Consider the following 8,755-nt stretch of genomic DNA (forward strand, 5'->3'; position numbering starts at 1 on the left):
TTTAAAACTTAAAATACAATTTCATTTGTAACAATTTGTAACACTACCTGAACATGGATTTTTTCTGACTAGAGGCTCTTCTGATGATAAGGCTGACCCCTGTATAGACGGGTAAACAACAGATGCACCAATTTAGTCATGGATGACATTACATACAGTGAAAAAATATAGTTGATACAATACCTGTGCAAGTCCTCCTGTTGCCCATAAACTCCATGTATGGGCGTGCCTTAGTCCCGTTTGTGAATGGAGAATAATCGATCCCTGATGGAGAGGGGGACAGGTAGTTTGTACAGAGCGCTACTAGGCACACGACTGGCTCACTCGATCTCGCCAATGTTACTCAAGCGAGTGGTGCATTCACTGACATGCAATATGGCATATTTTAAACATGGGTTACACAGACAGCAATCTTCAGAGACAGTAGGTTGGTAAATAATACATACTGCAAATTCCTCAAACAAAACTGAGAACCAAGTGAATCAAGTTTTTTTTTTTTTTTTTCCATTTTGTTTAGGCAATGAAAAATAAATAATATTCCAATTAAATTACCCAAATTATTTTTCAGAACCTGAAATTAAAAGCAACATTTCATTTCATTCTTTTTTAAAATTTTCTATAACTTTTTTTTGCAGCATGAATCTATTAATCTTGCTGGACATTCTCTTCCCAATGCAGCCTCACCGCCTGAACTTCAATGGCCGCTTACTGAGCCTCATTACACTGTCTGGCTCTTTGAAAGTAAATGAGCAGTGGCTTTATTGTGCCTGCCTATTTCCAGAAACCAGTTCTGTTCTGATGATGGACACAGTGTCGCTTACCCACAGTCTAATAAGTCATAAAAGATGGATGTTCAATAAGGCAAGACCTGCCAAATCTAGCATTTACTTATGTCTCTGTTTCTGTGCAACAAAGGGCCATAGAACTGCTTTTACTGGGCCACAGGACTGCTTTTACTGCTTGAACTACTTCTTAGGAGATTGTGTAGCCTGAGAATTCATTTTGTTGCCAGACAGCACACTTCAACCACAGCACTTGTTATTACAATCTTTGCCCTTTTTTTTTTTTTCATTCCTCGAGAATCTTGAAGATTTCTAAAACCTTTCCTTTTGATTGGATATAGTCTTACAGTAGGATGTGTTTACGCAGTGTTGGGGAGTAACAGAGTAACACATTACATGTACCTGAGTTATGTAATCAGAGTACAAATTATGAGTAACTGTATTCAGTTACAGTTACTGTTTCAGTGAGTGGTAATTGGATTACAGTTACTTTGTTAAAATAAATGGATTACACGGCGGTATTTTCCTGTTTTCACATTTCGGGCTATATCCGTTTTTTTTTTTTTTTTTCGGTAATTCCACTCATTGCCAGGACACTAAACCAGATCTAAAACCAGGTCCAAACCAGGTCTAAACCAGGACTAAAGCAGGTCTAAAAGCAGGTCTAAACCAGGTCTAAAACCAGGTCTAAAACCAGGTCTAAAACCAGGACTAAACCAGGTCCAAACCAGGACTAAAACCAGTTCTAAACCATCGTGTCTCCTCGTCTTCTATCAATAATATTTTTAATACAGTTAAGGAAAGACTGTTTTTTTTTTTACTGTTTTTTTTTTTTTTTTTTTGAGCAGACAAAACATTTTATGTTATGATATTCTAGTCTTTGCTTCTCTACAGCAAATCAAGTAATCCAAAGTATTCAGATTATATTACTCACCTAAAGTAATTTAATGGATTACATTACAAACTACATTTTGGTGTATGTAATCTGTAATCTGTAGGGGAATACATTTTAAAACTAACCTTCCCAACACTGTGTTTAGGTTCGAGGATGTGATGACAGAAGGTAGGGTTTACATAACTGTTGAAAGAAATGACCAAATTTATGATCATAGATGCCGTATAAACCTCATCATTTTGGTCTTAAAATGTTCATGTTAATCTGCTCTACATGATCCTGGTGTTTTTATGTCACCGTTCGGTCTAAATTTGCCCTTATAACCTCTAGCATCATGAGCTTCATTGGGCTGGAGCCATTCCCGTAGTCCACTTTGTTATACAGTCTTTACTTGTGATCCGCAAACCTTCAACCTCATCATTATTTGTTAGGGATTGGCTCCACCACCTGCCATATTGATGTTATAATAGATTAAAGTCCTTTCAAGATGAGGCTGAATAATGGTGCCACTTTTTGAAGCTATTATTAAGTTATAATTTCACTTTTAAATAATTTATCATTTTATTGTGTTGACAGAGAAGGATGCTTGAATTTTGTACCGTAAATTCTGGACTATAAGCCGCTACTTTTTTGTCACAATTTGAACCCTGCAGCTAATAAAACAATGCGGCTAATATATGGACAGATTCTTTGTTTGGCGCATTGTCCATTCATATATATATACAGTCTATGGTTTGGCAACACAGTGGATACATGCAGCCTGAGTGCAGAAAGCTCCACTGTCTGTGCGGCTCACACCTGGATCTAGGGTTAACATGAAGTTACTACACTAGCGATATTGTCAGCGCACTCAAATAGTTATATATAAAGAGTTTATCACACGGCAATAAGATATCTTTTATATAAATAAGTTATAATGCTAAATTAACATTAGTGAGGGGGATTTGTCTTACCCGTATGTATAAATGATGAGAAGAATCGTCTCAAACTTCAGCAGCCGAACAGTCACTCATACCTGACTGACAGAACTAGCCCCGCCCCCAGGAGAGCCTGAAATCTGCTGAAATCCTACAAGACACTGACATGATACAGACAGGACAGTGGCTCTTGCAGGAGACATGCACAGTAGAGCACAGGGAGAGACGGGGGTGATGTGCCGAGGAAGATGCTCATTTGATTGTGTTTTGAACAGTTATTTTGCGCTTCATACACACACTCCTCATAGAAAACACACAAAGAAATGTAGATGATGCAGCTTTTAAGTTAACGGGGATTGATGTTGAAGAAGGAAACAGAGCTGCTGCACGTGAGCTCGACACCAGTGAGTCGATGGTGAGATTTTGGTGACGGCAGCAAGACAAAAGCTTTAAGAGGCGATAAAAGCAGACCAGTGTTGGGAAGGTGACTTTTAAAATGTATTCCCCTACAGATTACAGATTACACACCCCAGAATGTAGTTTGTAACGGAAACCATTAAGTTACTTAAAGTGAGTAACGTAATCTGAATACTTTGGATTACTTGATTTGTTGTAGAGAAGCAAAGACGAGGAAATCTTCACATTGTTTGCTAAAAGAAAATGAAAAGGCCGAGTCTTTAAAAATATTATTGATAGAAGAGGAGGAGACACAGTCCGCGCAGCATGATTTAGTACTGTTAAATCCTGTTTTAGACCTGGTTTAGACCTAGCTTAGTCCTGATTTAGACCTAGTTTAGTCCTGATTTAGACCTAGTTTAGTCCTGATGTAGACCTGGTTTAGACCTGGTTTAGTCCTGGATTTAGACCTGAGGTTTAGACCTGGGTTTAGACCTGCTTTAGTCCTGCTTTAGTCGTGCTTTAGTCGTGGTTTAAGTCGTGGTTTTAGTCCTGGTTTTAGACCTGGTTTAGTGTCTGGCAATGAGTGGAATTACCAAGAGAGAAAAAAAAAAAAAAAGGGATATACCCCCAAATGTGAAAACAGGAAAATACTGCCATGTAATCCATTTATTTCAACAAAGTAACTGTAATCCAGTTACCACTCACTAAAACAGTAACTGTAACTGAATACAGTTACTCATAATTTGTACTCTGATTACATAACTTCGGTACATGTAATCTGTTACTCCCCAACACTGAAGCAGACGGCCCGAACTCAATAACGTTCTTGAAGACGTGGACAGCTGTGGCTTACATTCAGGTGCGGTCTATATATGTAAAATTTTAAAATTTTGTTAAAATTTTGTTTTAGATGCAACGTATATTCAGGTGCGCTCAATAGTCTGGATTTTACAGTACCCTTTTTTTAAATAAGGATATGGCCAGTATTTACAAAAAGCAACAGCAAACCATGTCAACAAATCTGCAATCTAACAATTACCTAATTCTACCGTAGGATTCTAACATGTTTTACTGCTCAATTTTAAGGTTTTTGCCGTGCGATGTCATGTGACAACCCAGTCTAAACTTACAAGCATACATCCAGAAGCATATATCTTACTACATTATATCTTTTATACATGAATCTAAGTTAAGAACATCTGTTTCTTTTCTTTTCTAATCTCAAGCTCTAGAGAAACAGTGATGAAATAGTAAAAAGTAGAACAGTTATAGCTGACTAATGATAGCCCTAGGGAGAGAGAAAAAAAATAAAAATATGAACGCTCTTCAACATATTAACATGGCAGTTTAAGATGTGACTGTGACTATAGCCCCCAGAGCCTCGTAACATCCCAGCTCCCCTCCGTCCCTGCCCCCTTAGTCTTCCCCTGCTCAGTTCGTGCCTTTACACTCCTTTATGATACTTCACCGTGCTTCCTCATTTCTTTCTTCTCTCAGCAGGAAGTTACATAAATAAAGGATGAAGCTATGAAAGGAAACGTGTCTGTCAATGGTTTTCACAATCCAGTCTCCGGCGCTCCCTCTCCTCTCCACAGACGTAACGCCGCTTTTTCAGTCGCTGCTCCATGATTACCTTCCATCACTGCCGATTCCACTTAAGCTAAACAAATGATTCAAATGCCGCTGATGCTGGAGAGGCTCTTACTGGTCTACAGCGTTAGCGAGCACATAAGGGTCTACTGTTTCTCAACCAGTATGATATTACTCTATTTGTAACATGGTCTGGGGGTTACTGATAAAATGTAAAAACAGATGGTGAAATCAAATAGGAATATACAAAACAACTGAGGAGAGAGCAACTGAATGTAGCAATAAAGAGAGATGAGATTTAAAGTGTAAATAACGTATTACAAAAAAAGGTTTAAGTGAATTACGGGGGGGGGCCCTCAGTAAAATCACTATAAAACAGCATTAAAACAGTAAGTGGGCCTGGATTTAAAAGATGAGGGGTAAGCCTTCCACTGCAGACACAACAACGGCTCACACACGCACGCACACACACACACACACACACACACACACAGCATGCAACGCGGGCTTTTAATAACAATGACGTCAGCTGAAACTCGCCTATAGAGGTGCACCACTACTCACGCCACTTACAGGCAAGTCAGAGCTCGTCTCTCTGCCGCTGTGTTGACTCAGCGTCGGCCTGTCCTTTGGTTCTCCCAGGTCACGCAGTCCTCGCCGTGCCCTGTGCCACCGTCACCCCACCATCGGAAATTAAAGGTTCTGTGCACATTTTTTTCCCCGTTGGCTACACTGGGCAAAATTTGTCTTGCCCCAGTCCAGATATTGTAAACGCAGCTCTATCTTTCATCATATTTAGAATTTTAAAATCTGCTGAATTTCTCACTATGAATTTTCAAATTTTGAAAAAAGTATATTCAGTATTTTCAAATTTTCAAATCAAAAGGAAAAAATCACCTTTTAAATATTCAGCACATACTTTCAAACCGTCAAATTCAACCATCTAAATTCAAAGTGTGAAATTTGCAGTGAAAAGTTTCACAGCAAAGATCCAAGTTGCCAAGACCTTAAGCAATCAATCCTGTCTGACTGAGGACAACAGAGGCCTATTAGCTGTTCTCTTCTGTAGACGGGATTTACAGTTAAAGAATCAAAGAGATGAGGTGCTCATTAGGCAAATTCTGACTAATCAGAAAGTGTATTCTTAAAATTTCATCAACACAAATTCAGATAGAAAATAATTCAAACATGTTTTTCAGAGTTAAACATTTCAAAGTGAGACATTTAATTCCATATAAAATTTGAAATCTAATGAAACAAATGACCTTCCACGCAGCTCTTGAGATCAAAATAAGTCTGCTGTGTTCACTGCATCAAATTAAAAGGAATTTTTATTATTGTTTACTAGATGAGAAAGTGTACGGTTTGAATGCTAATTGTTGTAGGCGTTACTGTGACAGCAAAATAAAAAGCCTCAGAAAGTTTTGAAAAGTTCTTATGAACACAAAGTGAATAAATAGAATGCCAGGAAAACATAATGTAAGTTTCATGTTTTAAAATCATGTACAGCACCTTTAAAGGGAGAGCTCAGGATTTTTGACATAAATCTGTACGTCATCCCCGTGAGCAGTGTCGTGCATCCACACTGACTTCCCCCAGACAGCGTCCGGTGAGCCCAGATACTGGCCGTATTCGGTGCTGTCAAAAGTAGTCCGGCAAGTTGGCTGGGGACTTTATAATAAAGCGTTTTTCTTCTTAAAACAACATGTGTTCAAAAGAGTGATACATTTGCATCACAAAACCATCAACCTCAAAAAAGTCAGACCTCAGTGTCGCTTGGCACTATTTTCTTTCCGTTCGTATCACTGTGCGCTGCCGCCAGGTGACAGCAGCGCACGGATCCATCACTTTGTTCAGTTGGTCGGCACTGTGTACATGTGCAGACCGCCACGACGCGAGAGAGCTAACATGAGAGCTAAAGCCATAAGTATATGAGCTTGTATAAGATACATATGAATATATCTAAAAAATGGTGTGAACTCTTGATTCTCCAGGCTGTAACAACAAAAATCTGGCTGAATCTCCACACACATTTCACCGTTTTCCTGTCATGGACTTTGTGCTGAGGAAACTTTGGTTTCTTGACTTTGGCTTCAATGTGGAAACCAAACCAGGTAAGAACGAAGAAGTGTCACTATGTTTACAAGCAGACAGGCTCAAGAATCAGCTGTAACTCTGTGTGCAGTAAATCACTCAGTGTCATATCACCAGTGAAGCTTCTACAAAACGTAACTTTATAAGTCGACTGTTATTACTATTGTAAATGTCGTGTACACTATTGTCAGCAGCTACGTGGACGTGTGGATGATTCCATGTTTCTATTAGTCGTCCATGCTTCAGTCACAGTGGAGGCTCTATGTTCACTGTATACGAGTTTATAAATGACGTGATGGTGATTGTCGCTCACTCGGTCTCTCACGGCTCCAGCTTCAACTTGTACCACTTCTGTCTCTCTTCTCTCTCTGCTCGTTCTAACTCCATCTGGTGAAATTCGGCATCAGTATATTCGGGTTCATAAAGACCTCCTCTTGGCTTTGTGGTAAAGGCAAAGTCTTTATTGTCGGTGTCGTAATCAGACATGTTGTCGCTAACATTCCGAGCAGTAAACAAAGTGAACCAGGCGCAGCTGTCACCTGGCGGCAGCGCGCAGTGATACGAACGGAAAGAAAATAGTGCCAAGCGATTATGAGGTCTGACTTTTTTGAGGTTGATGGTTTTGTGATGCAAATGTATCACTCTTTTGAACACATATTGTTTTGAGAAGAAAAACACTTTATTTTACTGTCCCCAGCCAACTTGCAGGACTACTTTCATCAGCACTGAAAACGGCCAGTATCTGGGCTCACCGGACGCTGTCGGGGGTAAGTCAGTGTTGATGCACGACACTGCTCACGGGGATGCCATTTATGTCAAAAATCCAGAACTATCCCTTTAGCTTGAAAATAAAACAATTAAGTAAAATAAAAGTAAAAAAAAAAAAAAAAAGATGTGTAAAACTGTACAAAAATATATAGGTAGTCAACTGCACTTCTTGCTGTGCAGATGATCATTTGTTCATTTATATATATAATTCATAAATAAAGTTGGATTGGTGTCTTTGCTTTTAATCAGTGCTGATTTTGGAAATACTGACAGTTCATCTCTGCATATGCTATTTGTCATTTTAATTACTGTTTACTGCAGTTTTTAAATTCTCTGTGCCTATCATGTGGTGTTTGTTCCTGGCTGTCTGCAAACATTTAAAATGGTGTCAAAGGCTGCTTTGCTTCACAATCTATGTTTTCAGAACATCAATATGAACTATGCTTTATTCTGTGCGTCAACACTGACAATATTTTGATGCAGGATAATTAATCTGCAGTCCAAATGTCATGGTATGAACACTGCACATAAGAAATTTATAAACTGGTAACAGCCTTGACAGTAAAATTCACTAACCTGCCTGGGTTGCTATGGTTACAGGAGAGAACAACACCTGTGTGCTTTTAATTCTGTCAGAAGGATGTTTTTACCTGCTGAGTGAAAAATATACAAAAAATTACAAATAATCAGGGTACTAGTTCACTACAGGGTACATGAAACAAAACAATGGAAAAGTTAAAGTTAAAAATTGTGCTTTACTGCTACTGTTGCGTCTCATCATTATTGGGTTTCAGGCAAATTATTACTTACTGGGTTAAAGGTGTTTTTTTTTTTTTTTTTGAGATCCTTCCAAAGATTTAATATTTGAAATTGGATTGCTTAATACTCATGCAACGTCTGGTGAGACAACCCTTACTTTCTCCCCTAAAGATTTAGCTAATGGATTAAAGGTGCACTGTGTAACTTATCTGGGTGGGTTGTCCGCCACCTGCTTTTCTCCATGGAGATGTTATTGCTTTGTCTGTAATGTTTAACAGTATGGTATTACACCTTTCTATCATCGTAGAGACCAGACAAGGGCAAGTTACTGGTCAGATCTGTGGAGAGGCATGACAGTCAGAATGCCTGTTTTTAGGTATTTTTGAGCAATAAAACCACCTGTAATTGAATATATGTAAGTATTAGTTTAATGTCATATTGTGGAACATTTGAAGCAGAGCAATGATATATTCATAGATACAAGAAGGTGAAAAACCTCCAACTGAAAAGTTACATAGTGCGGCTTTAATACACCTGTCAAAATTGTCCAA

Source organism: Boleophthalmus pectinirostris, unplaced genomic scaffold (assembly GCF_026225935.1).
Source record: "Boleophthalmus pectinirostris isolate CB_2022bp ecotype Guang Dong unplaced genomic scaffold, ASM2622593v1 HiC_scaffold_3, whole genome shotgun sequence".
Lineage (NCBI taxonomy): Eukaryota > Metazoa > Chordata > Actinopteri > Gobiiformes > Gobiidae > Boleophthalmus > Boleophthalmus pectinirostris.